This window comes from Dendrobates tinctorius, unplaced genomic scaffold, assembly GCF_039654945.1.
Source record: "Dendrobates tinctorius isolate UK_male_01 unplaced genomic scaffold, ASM3965494v1 ptg000020l, whole genome shotgun sequence".
NCBI lineage: Eukaryota > Metazoa > Chordata > Amphibia > Anura > Dendrobatidae > Dendrobates > Dendrobates tinctorius.
The window spans coordinates 27,534,404-27,561,070 of NW_027361688.1; the positions used below are offsets into that span (position 1 = coordinate 27,534,404).

Here is a 26,667-nt window from a genome sequence, read left to right on the forward strand (position 1 = left end):
GTACGGTGGTGTGTCTGATGGCGGGTGGGCCGAACCTGCACTTTCATCTGCAGCTTCCTCTTTGTCACCGTGTAAGATGGAACTGTATATGGGAAGGGTAACCTGAGTTTCATCAGGGTCAGATTCAGGCCGTGTAGCGTGCGAGGGGAATGTAGTGGTCTGGGTCAATGTACCAGCAGATTCATCGAGCAGTGGCTGGGCATCAGTGCACTTGTGTCGCCCCCAGGAGTACGGTCGCCACAGTGGCATTACCTTCCTCCTAGGGAGTGTGATGTCATGCTTGGGAGCAACGAAGGATCTCTCTAGCAGGTTAACTGATTGGGCGGCGTTATTCCCATGAGTCATGACCCTCCAAACAGCGTTCATGAAGGCAAAGTGTTTGTTTTACGTGGGCAGTATGGTTGCAAAGCTGAACCTTAAAGGAATGTCCAGAAGGGCACCACCAGGAGTGGAGCCTACGGTTTAATTCGACTCCACCTGGGAAACCTCAACCATGCAAGCTACAGAACAGATGCACACATTGCAAGCTTAATTCCGTTAACGAACGAGACTCCGTCATGCCCCGCGGTCCGAGTCCGGCTTGCTAGAGGGACACGTGAGGCTCTGGCACATGAGATTGGCCAATAACTGGTGTGTCATGCCCTTACATGTCCGTGGCTGCATGTGCGCTACACTGTAAAGGCCAGCGTTTGTCGCTTACAGGTGCAGATAACCCGCTGAACAATGTTATCGATGGGGATCTGTGATTACAATTATTACCCACGAACGATGATTTCCCAGTAAGTGCAGGTCAACCGCAGTTCCGGAATTAGGCCTAACCGTCATTCCTGAAAAAATGAAAAACTTACGTGTGCAAACCACAGGTGCTGTAGCTTGCTTAACAGCTCGCCAGCCGTTCTCAGGCCCAGTATGGATTACACGTGATTGCACAAAGATGAGAAAGGGTACCGTATCCCCGGATAACATGTATGGATAGCATAGTGTACACATTCAAAATATATGTCTATACATCAGGAGGCAGGCTCAGACGGTGTTAGGCCCAGTATGGATTGCACGTGATTGCACAAAGGTGAGAAAGGGTTCCGTATCCCCAGATAACATGTATGGATAGCGTACACATTCAAAATATATGTCTATACATCAGGAGGCAGGCTCAGACGGTGTTAGGCCCAGTATGGATTGCACGTGATTGCACAAAGGTGAGAAAGGGTTCCGTATCCCCAGATAACATGTATGGATAGCGTACACATTCAAAATATATGTCTATACATCAGGAGGCAGGCTCAGACGGTGTCAGGCCCAGTATGGATTGCACGTGATTGCACAAAGGTGAGAAAGGGTTCCGTATCCCCAGATAACATGTATGCATAGCGTACACATTCAAAATATATGTCTATACATCAGGAGGCAGGCTCAGACGGTGTCAGGCCCAGTATGGATTGCACGTGATTGCACAAAGGTGAGAAAGGGTTCCGTATCCCCAGATAACATGTATGGATAGCGTACACATTCAAAATATATGTCTATACATCAGGAGGCAGGCTCAGACGGTGTCAGGCCCAGTATGGATTGCACGTGATTGCACAAAGGTGAGAAAGGGTTCCGTATCCCCAGATAACATGTATGGATAGCGTACACATTCAAAATATATGTCTATACATCAGGAGGCAGGCTCAGACGGTGTCAGGCCCAGTATGGATTGCACGTGATTGCACAAAGGTGAGAAAGGGTTCCGTATCCACAGATAACATGTATGGATAGCGTACACATTCAAAATATATGTCTATACATCAGGAGGCAGGCTCAGACGGTGTTAGGCCCAGTATGGATTTGACGGCCCAGACTACACAGCGGAGGAGCAGGGAGAGGTAAAGATTGCAAATGCTGGGGCCCTGCCCAAGCAAGGGGGGCCCACTCGTGGGCGTCGGTACTGGCACTGGGCCCCTCATAGTACGGCGGTGTGTCTGACGGCGGGTGTGCACCACCACCGTCAGAGACACTTGATTGCACTATGAGGGACCCTGTGCCAGTGCCCGCGCCCAAGAGTCGGCCTACCCACCTGTCCAGGGCAACGGCACTCGCACGGTGTCGTGCGCTAGGTGGTGACTCCGGCCATGGGGGGGGAGGCAGCACAGTTAGGGAGTTTTAGAAAGTGGCATATGTTGATGTTGGACATTCAGCTGATGCAAAAGGTGAAATAGGTCAAGTCCCAGGAAGAGGTGGACCAAAGCAAGCCATTTTTCTGTCACCCTATGTGTCATCAGGGGAAGGTGGGACAAAATCCTTGGAAACCCATGCGTGGTTCATTTTAATGAAGGTTAGATCATCCACATTTTGGGTTGACAGACGGGTCCTTTTTTCCGTCAGGATTGATCCAGCTGCACTGAAGACTCTTTCCGATAGCACACTTGCAGCTGGGCAAGCGAGCTCCTGTAAGGCATATTGTGCCAATTCAGGCCAGGTGTCCAGTTTAGCGGCCCAATAGTCAAAGGGGAATGACCTGTGTGGGAGAACATCGATATGGGAGGAAAAGTAGTTTGTAACCATAGTTGACAACTGCTGTCTCCTGTCACTTTCCATCGATGCAGTATTACCAGTTGTGTGAGCGGTACTTGAAAAATCAGTCCACAACATTGTCATGAAACCCCTGTCTCCAACGCCACTTCTGCTGTGTGCACCACGAACACCTCTGCCAAGCTGACCCCGGCCCGTACGGCTCGTGTGAGAACCATCACCGCTGCTGTGTGCTGGGAATGCCTCAAGCAACCGATTTACCAGAGTTGCTTGTTTATTAGCCAATATTAGGTCAAGGTTCTCCTGTGGCATGATGTTTTGTAATTTGCCTTTATAGCGTGGATCCAGGATGCTGGCCAACCAGTAGTCGTCATCGTTCATCATTTTGGCAATGCGGGGGTCCCTTTTTAGGATCTGCAAGGCATAATCTGACATGTGGGCCAATGTTCCCGGTGTCAATGATGCACTGCGAGTGCTGGTTGGAGGAGCACTTTCGGGCAAATCCACATCCCTCCAGTCACGCACAAACCCTGTACCAGACCTTGCCACGCCAACATTTTCACTTGCCACACGAGATGCATCCTCCTCCCCTAAGTAATCATCCCCATCATCCTCCTCCTCCTCTTCTTCCTCCACCTCGTCCAGGAGAGGTCCCTGAGCAGACAATGGCTGAATGTCATCAAGGATTCCCTCCTCCTCTTCCTCCTCATCAACATTGGCTGCAGAAGTCTGCTCCTTAAGGTGCGTCAAAGTTTGCATGAGCAGACGCATAAGTGGGATGCTCATGCTTAGGATGGCGTCGTCTGCACTTACCAGCCGTGTGCATTCCTCAAAACACTGAAGGACTTTACAGAGGTCTTTCAGCTTCGACCACTGCACACCGGTCAACTCCATGTCTGCTCTCAAAGTGCCTGGCCGTGTATCCTCCCACAAATGCATTATGGCCTGCCTCTGCTCGCACAGCCGCTCCACCATGTGCAGGGTGGAGTTCCACCTTGTTGCAATGTCGATAATGAGGCGGTGGTTGGGAAGGTGGAGCAATCGCTGCAGCTTCTGCATACGAACGGAGTGTACAGGCGACCGGCGGATGTGCACGCACAGTCTTCGCACCTTCTGGAGCAGGGCTGTTAACTCTGGATAATTTTTGAGGAAGCACTGCACCACCAGGTTCAAGTGTGAGCCAAGCAAGGTATGTGGCTGAGTTTTGAAAGAGCTATGGCTGCCACAAAATTACGCCCGTTATCACTAACTACCTTGCCTGCCTCAAGATGTACACTGCCCAGCCATGACTCAGTTTGTCGCTGAAAGTACTCGGCCAGCACCTCGGCGGTGTGTCTGTCGCCCAAACACATCATCTGCAACACAGTCTGCTGACGCTTTCCACTAGCTGCTCGATAGGGGGACACCTCGTGTGCAACAGTGGCAGCTGCAGATGGAGTGCTCGTACGACTGCGCTCTGTGGACGAGCTTTCGCTTCTGGAGGAGGAGGAGGAGGGTCGAACGCCTACAGCCAACTATTTCCTATACCGTGGGCTAGGCAGCACTGTCCCACCACCGCTGTCCCCTGTGGACCCTGCATCCACCACATTAACCCAGTGCGCAGTGATGGACACGTAACGGCCCTGGCCATGCCGACTGGACCATGCATCAGTTGTGAGGTGCACCTTTCCGCTCACTGACTGCTTGAGTGCATGGACAATGCGGTCTTTCACATGATGGTGGAGGGCTGGGATGGCTTTGCGAGAGAAGAAGTGGCGACTGGGTAGGTCATAGCATGGTACTGCATAGGCCATGAGTTCGCGGAAAGCTGCGCTTTCCACCAACCGAAAGGGCATCATCTCAAACGAGATTAGTTTGGCAATGTGGGCGTTCAAATCCAGTGTACGCGGATGAGAGACTGAGTACTTTCTTGACCTACTCTTAGTGTCTGGGAGGGTGAGCTGGACTTGAGAGCTGCATATGGTGGAAGTAGCGGTGGACAGGGCAGACTGAGAGAGGGTTGATGATGGTGATGGAGTTGGTGTTCTTTCTGATGGCCTAGAATCAGTCTTTCGTTGATATAACAGTGGGATTCCCTGACTGCTGTGGCCTTGCAACGACACCTCAACATTTGCTGCTGTGCTAACCGGTGGGCTTACAGTGGGGGAAACAATGTAGCATTGCTGACTACCTTCGTTGTGATCAGTTGCACATGTGGCACTTGAGGTTTGGTGTTGTGTCCACGCTTGCAAGTGCATGCTGGTTAAATGTCTAAGCATGCAACTGGTATTCAAATTTTTCAGATTTTTCCCTCGGCTAAAGGTCTTTGCGCACTTCTTACAGATAACCTTGGCCTGATCATGAGGATTTTGTTCAAAAAAGTGCCACACTGCACTCTTCCTACTTTGGCAGACATTTTGCGGCCTAGCACGCTGTGATCTTTTGACCCTCTGGACAAGCTGTCCAGCAACTCTTTTGATTTTTGGAACCTGTCTTTGGAGTGCTCCGGGCCTGCCGGATAACAGCTGTTGCGATGTCGATGTCTGCTGTGGATGCTCCTCATCTGAGCTATTGGAAGCAGCACCCTCTTCCCCCAATGGATGCCAATCTGGGTCAACAACTGGGTCATCCATCACCTCCTCTTCAATGTCATGTGCACCTTCCTCTGTGTCACCGTGTATGGTGGTATAGTGTGCGGGAAGGGGCACCTGAGTCTCATCAGGGTCAGAATCTGGCTCTGTACACTGCGAGGACAATGTAGTGCTCTGAGTGAATGTACCAGCAGAATCATCCATCAGCGGCTGTGCATCAGTGCACTCCATGTCAGATTCATCTTGGCCTGGGTAATTCACCATTTCACTTGATAATCCAGGCATGGTATGTGAAAACAGCTCCATGGAGTAATCAGTAGTATGGCCTGCGTCATCCTTCAATCTTGGTTGGGGTGAAGGACACAAGGAAAGGTGTGGTTCATGAACATGAGCCTCCAATGACGACTCAGTGCTTTTACTTTTTACAACTGAAGAAGAGGAGGCGATAGAGCTGGAGGCTGAGTCAGCAATGTAAGACAAAACTTTTTCCTGATGCTCTGGCTTTAAAAGCGGTTTGCCAACTCCTAGAAAACTAAGCCTTCGAAGCCTTATGGAGCCAGACGATGACGCAGGCTCAACACCTCCTGCATTCGGTCCTATTTTGCTCTTGCCACTACCATCAGATCCACCACCAACACCATCATTACCAGCTGCCAACCCCCGCCCAATTCCACGGCCTCTTCCACCAGCCTTCCTCATTTTTGGTAAAAATGTAGACAAAATCCAACAAACTATATAGTAATGTAAAACAAGGTACAAGGTGTCTATAGGACAGGGGAGATTTTGAATTTCTGCTTACACTAGTGGACACTGGACACTTTTGGATTGTGTGAGGCCCAATGAATATCTGAGCGCTATGTGACAGGCTCGATGGCACAGCTGTGACCAATGTGACTAGAGGATAAGTGAGATTTTGAATTTCAGCAGACACTTGTGGACACTGGACACTTTTGGATTGTGTGAGGCCCAATGAATATCTGAGCGCTATGTGACAGGCTCGATGGCACAGCTGTGACCAAAGTGACTAGAGGATAAATGAGATTTTGAATTTCAGCAGACACTTGTGGACACTGGACACTTTTGGATTGTGTGAGGCCCAATGAATATCTGAGCGCTATGTGACAGGCTCGATGGCACAGCTGTGACCAAAGTGACTAGAGGATAAGTGAGATTTTGAATTTCAGCAGACACTTGTGGACACTGGACACTTTTGGATTGTGTCAGGCCCAATGAATATCTGAGCTCTATGTGACAGGCTCGATGGCACAGCTGTGACCAAAGTGACTAGAGGATAAGTGAGATTTTGAATTTCAGCAGACACTTGTGGACACTGGACACTTTTGGATTGTGTGAGGCCCACTGATATCTGAGCGCTATGTCACAGGCTCGATGGCACAGCTGTGACAAAAGTGACTAGAGGATAAGGGAGATTTTGAATTTCTGCAGACACTTGTGGACACTGGACACTTTTGGATTGTGTGAGGCCCACTGATATCTGAGCGCTATGTCACAGGCTCGATGGCACAGCTGTGACAAAAGTGACTCGAGGATAAGGGAGATTGGATTGCTTTTAAAAAAGCAGTTTGCAGAGCAGTGGGTAAACAGCAATGCCAGCCTGTCAGGAAGCCTTAAAAGGCAGCCCAACAACCAACACCACTGATACACCACAATATAGCCTCCCCTTGCACTGCACACACAGTGACTGGTGTGTTGTGCAGGCCAAATCGCTAGCAGCAGAAGCAGTTTTTTTGTCTTCTTCCCTGCCTAACGCTCTCCCTACAGAATCAGCAGCAACCTCTCCCTATACTGAGATCGGCAGAAGTAAGATGGCGGTCGGCGTGCACGCCCTTTTATACCCCCTGTGACGCCCACCAAAGCAAGCCAATCACTTGCATGCCCTTCTGAAAGATGGTGGTGACCCGTGCCTATGTCATCACGTTGCCCACAGTGTCCGTGGATCCTGATTGGCTGAAAAAGAGCGCAAAACAAACTTTTGAAACGCGACTTTGGCGCGTAAGTCGCCGACCTCGTGGCCGACCTCATCCTAGGGTCGGGTTTCGTTTCATGAAACCCGACTTTGCCAAAAGTCGGCGACTTTTGAAATTTTTCGACCCGTTTCGCTCATCCCTACTCACCACACATCTAGATAAGTTCACTGGGGGTCTAGTTTCCAAAATGGGGTCACTTGTGAGGGATTTCCAATGTTTAGGCACATCAGGGGCTCTCCAAATGCAACATGATGCCTGCAGACCAAAGTCTTCATTCCAAAATGTCACTTCTTCCCTTCCGAGCCCCGTCATGTGCCCATACATTAGTTTTCTCCCACATACGGAATATCAGCATACTGAGGAAAAAATGCACAATAACTTTTGGGGTCCTATTTCTCCTGTTACCCTTGGGAAAATAAAAAATTAGAGACTAAAAGATCATGTTTGTGGAAAAAATATGATTGTTTTATTTTCACGCCCGGGTGTTATAAACTTCTGTGAAACACCTGGGGGTTCAAAGTGCTCACCACACATCTTGATAAGTTCCCTGGGTGGTCTAGTTTCCAAAATGGGGTCACTTGAGAGGGGTTTCCACTGTTTAGGCACGACATGGCATCCGATCTCAATTCCAGCCACTTTTACGTTGAAAAAGTCAAACGTCGCTCCTTCCCTTCCGAGCTCTGGTTAATAAACTTCTTGACTGCGGTTTTGAGCACCGTGAGAGGTACATTTTTAGAATGGTGTCACTTTTTAAGTGTTTTCTATCATATAGACCCTCAGAGTGACTTCAAATGTGATGTGGTCCCTAAAATTAAATGGTGTTGTAAAAATGAGAAATCGCTGTTTACCTTTTAACCCTTATAACTTCCTAATAGTGATAAGCGAGCACTAAAATGCTCGGGTCAAGCAAATTGGAATACTCGGGTTCTCAGACAGAACAACAAGCCCAATGTAAGTCTATGGGAGATCCGAGCATTTTTACCGCGATCCCCCCCGGGGGTCCTTTGAAAGTCATGGGAAAACTGCTCAAGTGACACGGGAACATCATGGGGATCGCCACTGGAAGCATTTCTGACTCCTAGGTCACAGCTCAAAACAATGTTGTCAGAGTTTCATGCCCTTTTTACAGACGCACGAAAAAACCTACAAAAACGAAACCAAAATGGACCAAAATTGGCCTGGGAAAGAGCCTGTAATCTGCCTCCCGAGCGAGAAAATATATTACACCTTCCAGTGGGGACTCATCGCAACCCGACGGGTTGGAAGTAATTGTTCAGCCTGTTGTAGGCGGAGGAGTGGACCAAGAAGTCATGATAGCTCGTACGATAGCTGCGGTCCAGCGAGGACATGTCCCCATAAGAGCTTTGAATGTGGGCCCTGGGGAGGTCACCTTGTCACGAGGGTCAGATCTGGCCCTGGTATAGCTACATAAGAGTGTAGTGGTGAGACAGAAGGAGATGTCTTCTTTATCACCGATAGAAGGTGCGGGGTGGACCCTAGCAGTTGCTGTGGGAGCCGAAGAGACGCCATCCCCGGAGTGGAGTGGACGGGTCATCCTAGATCAAAAGGAAGTGGATGTGAAGGCTCTAGGCCCTGAGCATGTGCAAGAGATAGAAGCTATGCTGCGGGAAAATCAGGCCACATTTGCCCATCACGCCGAAGATTTCGGCTGTACTGAAGCCATCACGCGCGAGATATCGACCTAGGAAGCTCGTCCAATTCGAGAACGATACCAGCAGATCCTGCCCAAGATGTACCAAGAGATGAAGACATTACTGAAGCATATACTGGATTCAGGAATAGTGTAGAGTAGTCAGAGCCCTTGGGCCGCCCGGTGGTGCTCATCAAGAAAAAGGATGGGACCATCCGGTTCTGTGTAAATTACAGGAAACGCAATGCCTGCACTGTGCAAGACTGATATCCGTTACCCCGCATCGAAGAATCCTTGACAGTGTTGGGGAAAGCCAAGTACTTCTCCACCTTGGACCTAGCAAGTGAATACCGGCAAGTAGCCGTGGCAGAGAAAGACAAAGCAAAAACCGCCTTTATCCTCCCTATGGGATTCTTTGAGTTTAACCGGATGCCCTTCGGGCTCTGCAATGCTCCGGGCACGTTTCAACGGCTGATGGAAAAGTGTTTGGGAGACTTAAATTTTGAAACTACCCTGATCTATCTGGATGACATCATTGTTTTTTCTGCCTCGTTCGAAGAGCACCTTGCCCGGCTTGGACAGGTACTCGGAAGACTGCGGGCTCATAACCTGAAGGGGAAGCCAAAGAAATGCCACCTCTTCAAGAGGGATATCGAGTACCTTGGCCACATAGTGTCACAAGATGGAGTTCTACCCTCACCAGAAAAAGTGGCTGCTATCCAGAAGTGGCCAGTCCCTCGAACAGAGAGAGAACCCCCAGGCCTTTCTTGGGCTCGCCAGGTACTACCACCAGTTTGTCACAGACTTCGCGAAGGTGGCGGGTCCTGTTATGAATGGGTCACTGAGGAGAAAGCAGGCCTGAGCTGAGCCACAGAACACCAGAGAGGTTGGTAACTCAGCGGATCCTATCCACACAACTAGCAGTAGCCGTGGAGCGTGCCTATGATGCCCTAGATGCCTCAGCACAGCCGGAGAGCTAACTAAGCCTAAAGCAAGAAAGGGGAAATCTAAACTGCCCCAGAGCAGACCGCAAAGGAATAGATAGCCCCCAAACATATATTGTCGGTGAGACAAGATGAAAACACAAACGCAGGTAGGAAAATAGTCTGAGCAAATGAAGGGGCCCACACTGACTAGACAGGACAGGAAAGGATAGATACTGTCTGCAATCACGCACAAAAAACCCTGCAAAATGTCCAACACGACTGACGCAAAAAACCCTGAAGTCACACGACGTTGCCTCCCACTATATCAGTACTCTGGTAGATTCTGAAAGCAAAGCAACAGAGACCAACATACCAGGAGGAAAAAACAAACTGGCACAAGCAACAACATATGGCGGTGATGCAGCACAGCCCCAGCCGGAGCTGGCCGACCCGTACAAAGCAGGAATAGACAGAACCTGAACAAATGCAAACATAAAAGCAAATTAATCACTTAGCTGGACAATGCAGGGAAAGAGCTGGATACGTCAGACCACAGGAGGCAAGGCAGCAAAAATCACCAGCCGAGGGCATCGGCTGTCTTAAATCCCATTCTGAAGCCTCAGATCTCCAATCGTTGTCCTCATTATCAGGTGGTAAGCCTCTGTCAATCAAATCAGCTCCACTACCTCCATTAACCACCAGAGGGAGCCCAGAAAGAGAATTAACAACAGGGTCCTCTGAACGAGCTGCTGAGGAGGACTGCTGGTGTGCCGAAAAACCAGTGCCTCCCTTGGGCCCAGAGACAGGATGAGGCCTTCCAGGCCATAAAGAATGCCCTTACTTCAGCCCCGATTTTGGCCTACGCAGATTTCGATCAACCGTTCCTGTTCTACACAGACAGTAGCCTTCATGGGCTCGGTGCAGTACTCTCTCAGATACAGGATGGATATGAGAGAGTCATCGGGTATGCCAGTAGGTCCCTGCAGGACAGCAAAAGAAACCCCCACAATTACAGCTCCTTCTGGTTAGAGCTCCTGGCCCTAGTGTGGGCCATGACAGAGAAGTTAGCAGGCTTCCGGACAGGGACCAAGAATCAAGTTCGAACAGACAATAATCCCCTGGCCCACCTAGAGAATGCTAAATTGGGGCCTTAGAACAACGGTGGGTGGCTCACCTAGCCAAGTTTGACTTTACCATCCGTTATCGCTCTGCTACCGAAAACATAAATGCTGACGGGCTGTCAAGAGTGACTGTGGAGACTCCAGTGGGGATCTCGATGAACAACTTGAAGAGGAAAAAAAACCAGACTTTTGTAAGTTTAAGCCCCCAGTGGTTGCGGCCCAGTCAAGTAGGGAGGCCTACGCATTACCCCGGTCCCTGGGGAGAACCAATGAGGAATGGGGACATGTTCAGGATGAAGATGAAGGGCTGAGACAGACGCAATGGTGGGTAACTTGGAAGTGGAAGCCTAGCAAACAAGAAAGAGATGATCTGGATGCTGAGATGAAGTGTCTTACACCAGTGGGATAGACTGGAAGTGCGAGAATCAGTGTTATATCGTAAGAGACAATAGCCAAAAGATATGGAAGCAATGTGGCAGGTGGTCATCCCAGGAAAAATGGCTCAAGTAGCTAAAGAAGCCCACGAATTTGGAGCTCACTTCGGGCCCACAAAGACCTACCAATGGTTACAGCGGTATGTATACTACCCCCGGTTGTAGTCTGTGGTGGAAGAGTTTTGCTGGCAATGTCGAGTATGTGACCTTATCAAGAGTACCAAACAAAGGGCACCCATCCAGACCATACAAACTAAGGAACCGCTAGAAGTCTTGATGATCGACTATCTCCTCGTGGGACACTCGGCCCGGGGGCTACAGAACTGTTTGGTGATGACCAATCATTTCTCCAAGTTTGCAGTAGTCACCCCGACTAGAGATCAGACTGCTGAGTTGGCGATGCGGGCCATCTGTCAAGACTTCATCCAGGTGTATGAGTGCCCAAAGCACATCCACTCTGACCAAGGCACATGTTTCCAAGGCAAGGTGATGGAAGAACTGTAAATTATGTATGGCATCAAGCGGTCCCAGACCACCCCTTACCATCCTCAAGGCAATGGAGCATGTGAACACTTCAACCAAACCCTACTTCAAATGCTGAGAATGTTGGAGGAGGATAAGAAGTCATGTTGGAAAGACTACCTGACAGGGTTGGTCTGGACCTACAACAATCGGGTCCACTCCACCACAGGTTACACCCCATATATACTGCTGGTTGGAAGAGCTGGACGAGAAATCATTGAGCTGAATTTGGAACAGCCAGAGAAGCTGATGGAGCGAACTGTCACTTCATGGATGAAAGAGCATCGGCAACAATTACAAATGATATGGCGGTTGGCAGGTCAGCAGTTGCAGGAAAAAAACCACACGGGCCGTAAACCGACTCAAGAGATACCGCTCCAACCCGGGGACCGAGTATTAGTCAGAGAGAAACGCCCCAAGGGAAAACTAAGTGAGAGATGGGAAGTACATCCTTACAGAGTAATCGAGAGAGTGTATGGTGACGGCCCGATCTACAAGGTGCAGATTGAAAGTGGGGTGTCCGCCCCTAGGGTACTTCACAGAAATATGCTGCGGCCCTGCCGGTCTGAGGTCTGTTCTGCGCCATTGCCGTCTGAAGGCGCTACTCCTCTTCCTGAATCTTTCTTGCCTGATCGTGAAATCGATGATGAGTGGTGGACCGTCCCTGACACAGCGGAGGGTTCTCAGCCGTACAGAGATGGTAATCCCATGGATGTACCACTACCACCACATGAGGACGAGACCCGACAAGAGCTCACTACGACTCGTGCAGCAAGTGTTCCTCTGGAAGATAGTCAAGCCTTGCCTGATAGCCAAGAACTTCAGAGATCCCAGAGGTCTACTGCAGGGGTTCCACCAGTCTGATACGTAGAACAGTGTACTCTGTCTGTTTTTCTGACTTTGTTCCCTCCTCTATAGGTGCTGTTTCCACATTGCACGTTCCTTCATTGCACCTTGACCTTGATGCTGTTATGGCTGAGGATGACCATCAATAAGTAGGAAGGCATGTAAGGGGGTGGTGCTGTTATGGACAGTAAGAAACACGCTGCAACTTTAAGAGACAGCACCCCCTTGTCTGGTGAGATGAAATGATTTGCTCCCCCCTGTAAAGGACTATGTTACTGAACTGCCCAAGGCTGAGGAGGGGAGGAGATGAGCCTGTGAGAGCGTGTGAGCTGGAAGTTGCTGCTGAGAGCTGCTGTGCATGGAGCTGTGTAAAAAGGTCACACAGTCTGAGACTAAGTGGACTTGTGATATTGAACAGACTCTTCAGGTGTAGCAAAGGTGGCTGTCCTGTGCTATTTTGAGAAGCCACGAAGAGATCGAGAATGGGATTTAGTTTCCAGAAGCACCTCCACGACTCTGAAGCAAGGACAAGACCACATTTCACTTATCTGCCAGACAGACGTGTGCACCACCGTTCAAGACTGTTGGGGCCCCCCCGGGACTGGACCTGAGTCCCCAACATCACCGTGAGTTTGTTATCAGGGCCTAGTGTAGGCTTCAACAAACAGAACACGGCAGCCGTGTGGCCTTTTTAGTAGGGGCCAGGGAGACTACACTTACAGCAGCATCATTCTTTGTTTATTGTTTGGTTTTGCCTGTATGATATATATTGATCCTGTAATAGCTGGAGCACCGTGCTATTTGACGGCCCAGCTAAAGAATACAAACTCTTATAAACCATCTTTTGCCATTGCATACCACTTGCTTATCCACTTCATTCCTTGCCTTCCAAAAAATTTACCCTTTGTTGTTTGCACCTCATCTTGTGTACCGTAGTCTCCCTGCACCGTGGTGGTTCCCCGGCCATCGCTTCACTGCCACCGGCACTCGGGACCGGAGCATGCAGCTGCCAGCTGCAAAGAAATACATGGAGCCACACGCTCCTGTCAGAGTTCCGGCGGCAGTACCGGGTATTGACATGCGAAACTCGTGCAAGTTTCTCGCATGTCTGACCCCGGCCTAATGCAGACACTGTCGGCAGTGACTTAGGCTACTTTCACGTCAGCAATTTTTGCCATTCGTGGCAGATCCGGCAGTTTCTCCGCATATGCCGCGTAATGGATCACTTACAGCAACACTGCGCTCGGCCTCATTCATCCCTATAGGACTTGTGGACATGTGCGGCACTTGCGGTTTTACCGCGATCCGGCAAATGCGTTACTTGCAGCAACAACAAAAAACCCGCTGCTAGCAGTGTTTTTCTGTCTCACTGCAAATGCAAAACCACAAGTCACAGGGGCTGGCTGGCAAATTTTAGCCTGGGGGGCAAGCACGATGCAGTGGCCAATAATGAAGAGATAAAAGAAGGATTTTCCAGCTTCCAAAAAAAATTCCAATTTACTGTGGATAAAACAACATGAAAAAATAGACAGCAGCTCACATGCTGTGAGATAAGGCTACGCGTTTCAACAGAATACTGTTCTTTCTCAAAGCTGCTCAATGCTGAGAATAGCGTGATTAAATACTTGCTGCAACCAATGAACACGGTGCAGCACTCACACGGTGAATAATTAGTGAATCACAAAAGACATCAATACAAATGCATACAAATTTACACATCATAACAAGGAAAAATGTTAAAATTTCGTATCTCTGAACACATCACTGACATTGTTTCTTCCACTAGTTGGAATCGCTCGATGTCATTTGCATCTAAGCACTTTATTAATCATCATCATAGAGACACAGCGTTTCTTCAGGTTTTTGGCATTGAGAGACTGAATATACAGACAAGAGGAGGAGATAATAGAAGACGGCTCATGATGCGTGAAGCATACTGGATATTTTGTCTTAATACCTGTTATCCTAACGGCCTGAATGCAAGAAAGGAGACAATGTTCCATTACTAGATCTGTTTGTATATTCTATAAGGAAAAAGGAGTTTTTTTCTTTTTTTTCTTTCATCTTTACTCACTTATTGTATTTTATATGCATTTTTCCTTGTTATGATGTGTAAATTTGTATGCATTTGTATTGATGTCTTTTGTGATTTTATGTGATTCACTAATTATTCACCGTGTGAGTGCTGCACCGTGTTCATTGGTTGCAGCAAGTATTTAATCACGCTATTCTCAGTATTGAGCAGCTTTGAGAAAGAACAGTGTTCTGTTCGAAACGCGCAGCCTTATCTCACACCATGTGAGCTGCTGTCTATTTTTTCATGTTGCTTTAGCTACAATAAATTGGAATTTTTTTTGGAAGCTGGAAAATCCTTCTTTCATCTCTTCATTATTATCCATGACGAATCTATGGCTTCCGTGCTTCCCCGCTCCACAGGCTATTAAGGAAAGCTTGTGTTTTTTTTTTCTTCTTTGGCACAATGCAGTGGCCCACTGTGACGCGGGCCGCGGCCCATCTTAAGGCTTGGGTCTCCTGTAGTAGCACTTGAGTATAGCTCATGTGCGGCAGAGGTACACCTTCTAACAACCCATTTCATAAAAATGGTTGAGGAACAATAAATACTTAGCAATAGAAAAAAGGCTCTGTTAGTGTATAACCACTGAAAACATAAGTAAGGCTAGTTTCACACTAGCGTTTCTGCCTGCAGCGCATGGCGCCGCTAAGCCCCGCCCCCTGCCGCGCCCCCTCCGGTCATCTCCGCCTAGTGTCGCACAGCGCTGCATGCGATCTGCACACCCTATCTTTAGCATAGGGTGCGTTAGTAGGATTTTGCTTGCGCTGCGCCCTTTTGACGGTGCACCGATGCGCGCTGAACGCACCATGTTGCATTTTGGTGCGCTCGGAGCACCGTCAAAAGGGCGCAGCGCACTCAAAATCCTACTAGCGCACGGCCAGCGCACCCTATGCTAAAGATAGGGTATGCAGATCACATGCAGCGCTGTGCGACACTAGGCGGAGATGACGGAAGGGGGCGGGGCTTAGCGGCACCGTGTGCTGCGGGCAGAAACGCTAGTGTGAAACTAGCCTTAGTGCTCAATTAACAAATGTATTTCTCTCATTTGCTTCATATCAGCGTGTCAGCCAGGGGTCCACAGCATACCATAAATTGATATCAGCACAAGTCCTGCCATGCTGCCTGCAGGCCCAGCTCTCTGAACCCTCGGCACGCTATACCACCACCGTCACTACATGGTAATACTATAATAATTTTACTAAATTATCGCTAGTGGTTGTAGTAGTGCCTATACAACCGGCTGATATCTCAGCCCCATATTTTCAGCGCTGTGATATATATATATATACAGTATATATTTATAAAAAAAAAAATTAAGAGACCACCACATCAAATCCCGGTCATGGCCGGCCCATTCTCCAGACCTGATCCCCATTGAAAACCTCTGGAATGTAATCAAGAGGAAGATGGATAGTCACAAGCCATCAAACAAAGAAGAACTGCTTACACTATTGTACCAGGAGTGACATAAGGTCACCCAAAAGCAGAGTGAGAGACTGGTGGACAGCAGCCAAGACACATGAAAGCTGTGATTAACAATCATGGCTATTCCACAAAATATTGATTTCTGAACTCTTCCTGAGTTAAAACATTAATATTGTTGTTTCTAAATGATTATGAACTTGTATTTCTTTGCATTATTTGAGGTCTGCAAGCACTGAATTATTTTTTCTAATTTTGACCATTTCTCATTTTCAGAAAAAAAATACAAAATTTATTGCTTGGAAATTCAGAGACATGTTGTCAGTAGTTTAAAGAATAAGGCTGTGTGCACACGTACCTTTTTTTGAGTTTTCGTGGTGTTTCTTAGTGCGCGATTTTGCCGTGAAAACGCAAAAAAAAAGCATCCCATGCAATCCTATGGCATTCTGCACATGCTGTGCTAATGCTGCGTATTTTTCTGCGGCGGAATGGCATAGCGGAAAAATACGCAGCATGCTCATTCTTTGTGCAGAATCGCGGGAATTCCGCACACATAGGAATGCATTGTTCCGCTTACTTTCCGCATGTGGCTATGGCTATCATTCGCAAAGTAAGCGGAAAATGTGCGGATGGTACCCAGGGTGTGGAGGAGAGGAGATTCTCCTCCAGGCTCTGGGTACCATATCCCTGTAAAAATACAAATGAAAATAAAAAATGGTGATATTCTCACCTTCCGGAGTCACTCGCAGCGTCACCAGGTCTCAGCGATGCTCCCGGCAAGTCAAGTTCCCAGCGATGCCTTGCGACAATGACCTTTGATGAAGTTGCGGTCTCGCGATACCGTAGCAGTCTCGCAAGACTGCGACGTCATCAAAGGTCATTGTCGCAAGGCATCACTGGGAACTGGACTTGCCGGGAGCATCGCTGAGACCTGGTGACGTTGCGTGGGACTCCGGAAGGTGAGAAAAACACCATTTTTTATTTTTTTTATTATTTTTAACTTTATATCTTTTTAATACTGATGCTGCATAGGCAGCCTGAATAGTAAGAAGTCGGTCACACTTGTCAAACACTATGTTTGACGAGTGTGACCAACCTGTCAATCAGTTTTCCAAGCGAAGCTACAGATCGCTTGGAGAACGCTAGTTAAAACGCGGGAAATACACATGCGGAATTCTAGCGTATTTCCCACGGCAGGGAGTTGCGGAATTCCCGCAGAAATTTCCGCAGCAATTCCGCAACGTGTGCACATTGCCTAAAACAGCAATTTACATTTTACTCAAAAATATACCTATAAAGAGAAAAATCAGACAAACTGAACATTTTAAAGTGGTCTTTTGATTTTTGCCAGAGCTGTATATACTGTATATATATTCTTTACAATCAGCTATAGTGTCCTATGCGCTACAGTACCGAAGCACCCTCAGGGATAGCACCCAGTTGTCAAATAGGGATAATATTGGGCTTGGACACCACTTACCGCAGGGCGCAGGCACTAGGCAGCAGGGACTGGAGCAGGAGAGGGACTCAGACTGGCCTGTGGGCTGTGGCACACTGTAACCTAGAGGGTCACATCCACATTACAGAGGGTCACATTCATATTACAGAGGTTCAAATCCACATTGCAGAGGATCACATCCACATTATAGAGAACATCTGGGCAAAGTGCGACCCGGGGGCCACATCTGTGTGTGAAACAGCTGACACGATGAAATGACGTCATCGCGCCAGCTGTTTACTCCGGAGAATCCGCGCACCGGAGGCAGGAAGAGAAGCACACTGACAGGGAACGGGACGAGGTGAGTATGTGGTGGTTTTTTTCCTTATGTGTAAGGGCCATTTTGGTGGGCATGGGGAGGCTATGGGGGTGACGACATGGTGGTGCACACCTGGAGTGGGTGACGACATGGTGCTGCACACCTGGGGTGGGTGACGACATGGTGCTGCACACCTGGGGTGGGTGACGACATGGTGCTGCACACCTGGAGTGAGTGACGACATGGTGCTGCACACCTGGGGTGGGTGACGACATGGTGCTGCATACCTGGAGTGGGTGACGACATGGTGCTGCACACCTGGGGTGGGTAACGACATGGTGCTGCGCACCTGGGGTGGGTGACGACATGGTGCTGCACACCTGGAGTGGGTGACGACATGGTGCTGCACACCTGGGGTGGGTGACGACATGGTGCTTCACACCTGGGGTGGGTGACGACATGGTGCTGCACACCTGGAGTGGGTGACGACATGGTGCTGCACACCTGGGATGGGTGACGACATGGTGCTGCACACCTGGGGTGGGTGACGACATGGTGCTACACACCTGGGGTGGGTGACGACATGGTGCTGCACACCTGGAGTGGGTGACGACATGGTGCTGCACACCTGGGGTGGGTGACGACATGGTGCTGCACACCTGGGGTGGGTGACGACATGGTGCTGCACACCTGGGGTGGGTGACGACATGGTGCTGCACACCTGGGGTGGGTGACGACATGGTGCTGCACACCTGGGGTGGGTGACGACATGGTGCTGCACACCTGGGGTGGGTGACGACATGGTGCTGCACACCTGGAGTGGGTGACGACATGGTGCTGCACACCTGGGGTGACATGAGGGGGTGATATGGTGCTGCTGCACATGTCGTATATGGGGAGGCTATGTGGGCCTCATGCAGTATATAGGGAGGCTGTTTGGGCCTCATGCAGTATATAGCGAGGCTGTGGGCTCCTCATGCAGTATATAGAGAGGCTGTGGGCTCCTCATGCAGTATATAGGGAGGCTGTGTGGCGCTCATGCAGTATATAGGGAGGCTGGGTGGCGCTCATGCAGTATATAGGGAGGCTATGTGGGTCTCATGCAGTTTATGGGGAGGCTGTGTGGGGCTCATGCTGTGTATAGGGAGGCTGTGTGGGTTTCATGGAGTATATGGGGAGGCTGTGTGGCGCTCATGCAGTATATGGGGTGGCTGTGTGGGTTTCATGGAGTATATGGGGAGGCTGTGTGGGGCTCATGCAGTATATGGGGAGGCTGTGTGGGGCTCATGCAGTATATGGGGAGGCTATGTGGGGCTCATGCTGTGTATAGGGAGGCTGTGTGGGGCTCATGCTGTATATAGGGAGGCTGTGTGGGCCTCATGCAGTATATAGGGAGGCTGTGCGGGGTTCATGCAGTATATAGGGAGGCAGTGTGTGTCTCATGCAGTATATGGGGAGGCTGTGGGCTCCTCATGCACTATATAGAGAGGCTGTGTGGGCCTCATGCAGTATATGGGGAGGCTGTGTGGCGCTCATGCAGTATATAGGGAGGCTGTGGGGGCCTCATGCAATATATAGAGAGGCTGTGAGCTCCTCATGCAGTATATAGAGAGGCTGTGTGGCGCTCATGCAGTATATGGGGAGGCTGTGTGGGTCTCATGCAGTATATGGGGAGGCTGTGTGGGGCTCATGCAGTATATGGGGAGGCTGTGTTGGGCTCATGCAGTATATGGGGAGGCTATGTGGGGCTCATGCTGTGTATAGGGAGGCTGTGTGGGGCTCATGCTGTATATAGGTAGGCTGTGTGGGCCTCATGCAGTATATAGGGAGGCTGTGCGGGGTTCATGCAGTATATAGGGAGGCCGTGTGGGCCTCATGCAGTATATGGGGAGGCTGTGTGGCACTCATGCAGTATATAGGGAGGCTGTGGGGGCCTCATGCAGTATATAGGGAGGCTGTGGGCTCCTCATGCAGTATATAGAGAGGCTGTGAGCTCCTCATGCAGTATATAGAGAGGCTGTGTGGCGCTCATGCAGTATATGGGGAGGCTGTGTGGGTCTCATGCAGTATATGGGGAGGCTGTGTGGGGCTCATGCAGTGTATAGGGAGGCTGTGTGGGGCTCATGCACAGTATATGGGGAGGCTGTGTGGGGCTCATGCAGTATATGGGGAGGCTGTGTGGGGCTCATGCAGTATATGGGGAGGCTGTGTGGGGCTCATGCAGTATATGGGGATGCTGTGTGGGGCTCATGCAGTATATAGGGAGGCTGCGTGGGTCTCATGCAGTATATGGGAACACTGTGTGGGTCTCATGCAGTATATGGGGAGGCTGTGTGTGTCTCATGCAGTATATGGGGAGGCTGTTTGGGGCTCATGCTGTATATAGGAGGCTGTGTGGGTCTCATGCAGTATATAGGGAGGCAGTGTGGGGCTCAAGCAGTATATGGGGAGGTTGTATGGGGCTCATGCAGTATATGGGGAGGCTGTTGTTTTGGGCTCATGCAGTATATGGGGAGGCTGTGTGGGGATCAAGCAGTATCTGGGGAGGCTGTGTGGGGCTCATGCTGTGTATAGGGAGGCTGTGTGGGGCTCATGCAGTATATGGGGAGGCTGTGTGGCGCTCATGCAGTATATGGGGAGGATGTTTGGGTCTCATGCAGTATATGGGGAGGCTGTGTGGGTCTCATACAGTATATGGGGAGGCAGTCTGGGGCTCATGCAGTATATGGGGAGGCTGTGTGGGGCTCATGCTGTGTATAGGGAGGCTGTGTGGGGCTCATGAAGCATATGGGGAGGCTGTGTGGGGCTCATGCAGTATATAGGGAGGCTGTGTGGGGCTCATGCTGTATATAGGGAGGCTGTGTGGGGCTCATGCAGCATATGGGGAGGCTGGGTCTCATGCAGTATATAGGGAGGCTGTGTGGGGCTCATGTTGTATATAGGGAGGATGTGTGGGCCTCATGCAGTATATAGGGAGGCTGTGCGGGGCTCATGCAGTATATAGGGAGGCTGTGAGGGGCTCATGCAGTATATGGGAAGGCTGTGTGGGGCTCATGCAGTATATGGGGAGGCTATGTGGGGCTCATGCAGTATATGGGGAGGCTGTGTGGGGCTCAAGCAGTATATGGGGAGGCTGTGTGGGGCTCATGCTGTGTATAGGGAGGCTGTGTGGGGCTCATGCAGTATATGGGGAGGCTGTGGGGCGCTCATGCAGTATATGGGGAGGCTGTTTGGGTCTCATGCAGTATATGGGGAGGCTGTGTGGGTCTCATACAGTATATGGGGAGGCTGCGTGGGGCTCATGCAGTACAAGGGGAGGCTGTGTGGGGCTCATGCAGTATATGGGGAGACTGCGTGGGGCTCATGCAGTATATGGGGAGGCTGTGTGGGGCTCATGCAGTATATGGGGAGGCTGTGTGGGGCTCATGCAGTATATGAGGAGGCTGTGTGGGGCTCATGCTGTGTATAGGGAGGCTGTGTGGGGCTCATGCAGCATAGGGGGAGGCTGTGTGGGGCTCATGCAGTATATGGGGAGGCTGTGTGGGGCTCATGCAGTATATGGGGAGGCTGTGTGGGGTTCATGCTGTGTATAGGGAGGCTGTGAGGGTCTCATGCAGTATATGGGGAGGCTGTGTGGCGCTCATGCAGTATATGGGGAGGCTGTGTGGCGCTCATGCAGTATATGGGGAGGCTGTGTGGGGCTCATGTAGTATATGGGAAGGCTGTGTGGGGCTCATGCAGTATATTGGGAGGCTGTGTGGGTCTCATGCAGTATATGGGGAGGCTGTGTGGGGCTCATGCAGTATATGGGGAGGCTGTGTGGGGCTCATACCGTATATGGGGAGGCTGTGTGGGTCTCATGCAGTATATGGGGAGGCTGTGTGGGGCTCATGCTGTGTATAGGGAGGCTGTGTGGGGCTCATGCAGTATATGGGGAGGCTGTGTGGGGCTCATGCAGTATATGGGGAGGCTGTGTGGGGCTCATGCAGTATATGGGGAGGCTGTGTGGGGCTCATGCAGTATATGTTGAGGCTGTGTGGGGCTCATGCTGTGTATAGGGAGGCTGTGTGGGTCTCATGCAGTATATGGGGACGCTGTGTGGAGCTCATGCAGTATATGGGGAGGCTGTGTGGCGCTCATGCAGTATATGGGGAGGCTGTGTGGGGCTCATGCAGTATATGGGGAGGCTGTGTGGGGCTCATGCAGTATATGTTGAGGCTGTGTGGGGCTCATGCTGTGTATAGGGAGGCTGTGTGGGTCTCATGCAGTATATGGGGACGCTGTGTGGAGCTCATGCAGTATATGGGGAGGCTGTGTGGCGCTCATGCAGTATATGGGGAGGTTGTGTGGGGCTCATGCTGTATATATAGGGAGGCTGTGTGGGGCTCATGCTTTATATAGGGAGGCTGTGTGGGGCTCATGCCGCATATAAGGGGCTGTTGGGGGCGCTCATGCAATATACTGAAAGGGCTGTGCTCGGGTTCAAACGATATATAGGGGGGTGTCGGCATTCTTAATTCTGCTAAATATACAATTCTAATACACTTAAAAGTAATAAAATTATCAATAATATAATAATTATAAAATATTAATATTAATATTGAGAATTAATTTTGGCCTATTGTTTTGGCCCTCCATGACAGTCATGGTCTTTCATGTGGCTTCTCAGGAAAATTAATTGCCCATCCCTGTTATAGAGGGTCACATCCACATTACAGTGGGTCACATCCACAATACAGAGGGTCACATCCACTTTATAGAGGGTCACATCCACAATATAGAGGGTCACATCCACATTGTAGAGTCACATCCACATTGTAAAGGGTCACATGTGGATGTGGTCCTCTAAAATGTGAATGTGGCCCCCAAAATGTGGATATGACCCTCTAAAATGTGGATGTGACTCTGTGTAATGGGGATGTGACCCTCTGTAATGGGGATGTGACCCTCTAAAATGTGGAGAGAGAAAGAACAAAGAGAAAGTAAGAACAGAGAAAGAGAGGAAAGAAAGAACAGAGACAAAGAAAGAGGGGAAAGAACGAGAACAGAGAAAGGAAGAACAGAGAGAGAAAGAAAGATTAGAGAAAGAAAGAAAAAGGGGAAAGAAAGAACAGAGCGAAAGAAAGAACAGATAGAGAAAGGAAGAGAAGAACAGAGAGAAAGAAAGAACAGAGAAAGAAAGGAAGAGAAGAAAGAAATAACAGAGAGAAAGAACAGAGAGAAAGAAAAAAAAGAAAGATTAGAGAGAAAGAACAGAGAGAAAGAAACAGAGAGAAAGAAACAGAGAGAAAGAAAGATTAGACAGAGAAAGAAAGACTAGACAGAGAAAGAGGGGAAAGAAATAACAGAGAGAAAGAAAGAACAAAGAGAGAAAGAAAAAAAGAAAGATTAGAGAGAGAGAAAAAAAGAACAGAGAAAAAGAAACAGAGAAAAAGATTCTATAAAGATACTATAGCAGCCCGGCCTCCATTGTAGTGCCCACCTGAGCCTCCCGGTGCAGGACACATCATGATCCGCTCACATGGCCGGCATTCCTGATTCCAAGACGATCCCGCTGTCCGCGCTGTCAGAGAACACAGTGATGGATCTGAAGCATTCCCTGAAGTGCCTCTATGGTTCCGCCACAATCTCCTCCCAAAATTACCTAATTTCCGGTCAGCTTCTAGCACGTCATTTCCAGTGGAACGTCACGTGCAAATTTTAAAGCGCTCCTCGGGGCTCCGCCTTGTACTCCTGTGTCCGTGGGAAAAGTAAGCTCCCAGCCGGGGCAGACTCTCCCTCAAAATCGGGACTGTCCAACTGGATCTGGGACAGTTGGGAGGTATAAATGCTCCCCACCATACACCTTGTACATGCATGGCTCCGCACACCTCATACACACAAGGTTCCGCTTTCTATGGTTCGCACACACACGGCTCCACTCAGTACACACATGGCTTCGCTCCGTAAACCTCATACACATGCGTGTTATGAGCTCATTTTCTCCTTCACCTCTGATGTCCGATGAACTCCCTCTGCTGGTGAAGGGAGGTAGTAAAAATGATCTGGATGGGAGAGACCTGTCATCAGATCAGGTGGAGTGTGATTGGACATCCGGAATCTCTGAGTGGATATAAGGCTGCCGACGCCCTGCTGGGTTGCTGGTGATACTTCTCTGCTCAGAGCTCTGGCCTCCAGTTTATTCCAGTTTTTTAAGAGCTAAGTTTGCTCTTCTGTTGTTTCATGAGATTTTGTCTGGTTTACTTAGTGCCTGTGTTCAGCCAGCCCTGGCTAGGACTGGCTGGACTCCATTTTTGTCTCTGATCAATTGCTCTTTTTTTTTGCTCTGTTTGCAGAATATACCTGAGGGCTGATATAGGTATTTGGAAGTCTAGTGACTTCAGGGCTTTTTTCTATCAGACGTGTTGGCATTATTTTTGGTAGGGTGTTTGCGTGATTGCAGACAGCAGCTTTTCTGTCCTGTCCTATCTAGTTAGTAAGGGCCCCATCGTTTGCTCAGCCTGTCTTTCTATCTGTGTTTGTGTTTTCTTCTGTTTTCACCGTCAATACATGTTGGGGGCTGCCTATTGCTTTGGGGTCTGCTCTGGGGCAGTTTAGATTTCCCCTTCCTTCTTTAGGTTTATTTAGCTCTCCGGCTGTGATCGAGGGGTCTAGGACCACCGTAGGAACCCCCCACGGCTACTGTTAGTTGTGGTGTATAGGATCAGGGGTCTGCAATCCACTAGCTACCAACCTCTCAGTTTTCTGGACTTAGCTTGTATTTTTGTTTTCCTCCTCCGGTGACTCAATCATAACAGAATCACAAGCCAAACTGCAGATTCTAGGGTACTCAATAGCAGGAAAGAATTGTAAAAAAAAAAAAGTGTCAGAATTTTTTTTGTATATTTTTTCCTCTTTTTCTCTGGGGCCGTAGGAGGAATTTTGTCTGATCGTGTGGAGCAGCTGACTGCTGAAGTGCAGGGAATTTCCGCCTATCTTGCTCATTCACACACTGCTGAACCAAAGATTCCTACTCCTGATGTGTTTTTTGGGGATCGGACTAAATTTTTGAATTTTAAGAATAATTGTAAATTATTTTTTGCCTTGAAGCCTAACTCATCAGGGAGCTCTGCGCAGCAGGTTAAAATGGTCATCTCTTTGCTGCGCAGCGATCCCCAGGATTGGGCGTTTTCTTTGACACCTGATGATCCTATTCTGGCTAATGTGGATGCATGTTTTCAAGCCTTGGGGTTGTTGTATGATGAACCTAATGCTATTTATCAAGCTGAGAAAGCCCTGTTGGCATTGAGCCAGGGTCAGGATTCTGCAGAGTTATACTGTCAAAAATTCCGAAAGTGGGCGGTCCTTACTACCTTGAATGATGGTGCCTTGGCAGCTCTCTTTCGGAGGGGTTTGTCAGAAACCGTAAAGGATACTATGGTGGGATTTCCTGTTCCCTCTGGTCTTGACGATTCTATGTCATTAGCCATTCAGGTTGATCGGCGTCTGCGTGAACGTAGAGGTACACGAGAAATGTTGCCTGTTGAACAAATGTCTGAACCTATGCAATGTGATAGTTTTTTCTAGGGCGCAACGTCAGGAGTTCAGAAGGCGTAATAAGCTGTGTTTTTTCTGTGGAGATGCCTCTCATATGATTTCTGTCTGCCCTAAACGAGAAAAACGTTTTGCACACACATTTGCTGTGGGTGGTGTTCAACCTAAGTTTCTTCTGGCAATTACTCTGATCTGCTCACTGTCCACATTTTCCGCCAAGGCTTTTGTGGATTCGGGAGCGGCTCTGAACCTGATGGACTTGGATTTTGCTAAACGTTGTGGGTTTCCTATGACACCTCTGCGGACGCCTATCCCTTTGAGGGGTATTGATGCTACTCCTTTGGTGAAAAATAAACCTCAGTTTTGGACCCAGGTGGTAATGCGGGTCGCCCCAGACCATCAGGAGAATTGCAGATTTTTGCATAATTTGCATGATACCATTGTTCTGGGATTTCCCTGGTTGCAAATTCATAATCCAGTTTTGGATTGGAAATCTGTGTCTGTGGTGAGTTGGGGTTGTCGGTGTGCTATTGGTGACGCTCCTGTCTTCTCCACCTCTCCCCAGTCGCATAATGTTCCTGACTATTTGGCTGATTTTTATGATGTATTTAGTGAGAATAAGTCTGCGTCGTTACCTCCTCATAGGAGTTATGACTGTGCAATTGAGTTGAGCCCTGGGTGTAAATTTCCCAAGGGTCGACTTTTCAATTTATCTGTACCCGAGCACGAGGCTATGCGATCTTATGTTAAGGAGTCGTTGGAGAAGGGTCATATTAGACCATCCTCTTCACCCTTGGGTGCTGGTTTTTTTTTCGTGGCCAAGAAATATGGTTCATTAAGGCCTTGTATTGACTATCGTTCCCTCAACAAAATTACTGTTAAATATCAGTATCTGTTACCCCTGATATCTGATCTATTCTCCAGAGTTAAAGGTGCTTGCTGGTTTACCAAGCTTGACCTCAGGGGGGCGTATAATCTTATTCGCATTAAGCAGGGGGATGAATGGAAGACGGCGTTTAATACTCCGGAGGGACATTTTGAGTACCTGGTGATGCCTTTTTGGGCTCACTAATGCCCCTTCTGTCTTCCAGTGCTTCATGAATGATATTTTCCTGGACTTTGTGGATACATTTCTGATCATCTATCTGGATGATATTTTGATCTTTTCCAGGGATTGGGACTCTCATGTGGAACATATTCGTACTGTGTTTCGGATTTTGAGGGAGAATTACCTGTATGTTAAGGGATCGAAATGCCTTTTTGGAGTACAGAGGATTTCATTTTTGGGGTTTATTTTGTCTCCGTCAAC

At 49.1% G+C, this 26,667-nt stretch overlaps 1 long non-coding RNA gene across 1 annotated transcript in view; it reads right to left on the reverse strand.

Annotated features, from left to right (window-relative positions):
- The window catches only part of LOC141083575 (uncharacterized), an 86,301-nt gene extending 59,853 nt beyond the window's left edge, over window positions 1-26,448 (reverse strand). The window contains exons 1-2 of the long non-coding RNA XR_012230755.1: window positions 23,308-26,448; window positions 17,549-17,629 (exon numbers count right to left, since the gene is read on the reverse strand). This is a non-coding gene — a long non-coding RNA (uncharacterized lncRNA). The remainder of the gene's footprint in view (window positions 1-17,548; window positions 17,630-23,307) is intronic.
- Window positions 26,449-26,667: the final 219 nt, after the last annotated feature.